Source organism: Myotis brandtii, unplaced genomic scaffold (assembly GCF_000412655.1).
Source record: "Myotis brandtii unplaced genomic scaffold, ASM41265v1 scaffold31527, whole genome shotgun sequence".
NCBI lineage: Eukaryota > Metazoa > Chordata > Mammalia > Chiroptera > Vespertilionidae > Myotis > Myotis brandtii.
Window position 1 is genome coordinate 1 of NW_005362081.1, and position 746 is coordinate 746.

At 45.8% G+C, this 746-nt stretch overlaps 1 pseudogene; it reads right to left on the reverse strand.

The window, feature by feature from the left end:
• Positions 1 to 249: 249 nt before the first annotated feature.
• LOC102252910 lies at positions 250 to 738 on the reverse strand (annotated as a pseudogene).
• Between the last annotated feature and the right edge of the window lie 8 nt (positions 739 to 746).

Sequence of the window (746 nt, forward strand, 5' to 3'; positions counted from 1 at the left end):
GTAAATCCTTATTGATAAGATAGTCTGTGTGTCACTGAAACCTCCCTACCTAAGGGCTATCCCATACCAATAAAAGCTTGGTGAGGCCTGAGCTCCAGTGGAAGTCCCTCTCCTTGAGTTAGACTTGCCCGCCTGGTCCCCCAATATTTCCAAATTATCTCATGTCTTTTCTCTTTCATTTATGTGCGGCTCCTCTTCCAGACCCGAACCCTAAACCACGGAGGACGTGGGGGGAAACACACAAGTTACACCCAGACAGCTGACCCGGTTGTCATGACCAGCAAGAACACCTGCACGATCTCCTTTTAGTGTGTCCCACACGTTACAATTGAAGTCGTCATAACTAGCTAACAGGAGACGCCCACTTTTTGAGAAGGCTACAGAGGTGATCCCACAGATAATATTATCATGAGAATACAATAATAACTCTTGGTCTGCATGAAGGTCAAAGAGACGGCAAGTGGCATCATCGGAGCCAGTGGCAAAGGCATAGCCATTTGGAAAAAAACTGACAGCATTAATATCTGACACATGTCCAGAGAAAGACTGTCTACACATTCCATCTCGAATATCCCATAAGTTGGAAGAGGCATCACAAGCACCAGAAACAAAAGTCCTCATGTCAGGACTCAAAGAAAGACTCATCACATCTCCAGAATGCCCAGTGAATGTGGTGGTCTGCTGGGCAGTTTCAGTGTCCCATAGGGCACAATTTGTATCTCCTGAACTTGTAACAATTTGGCTGT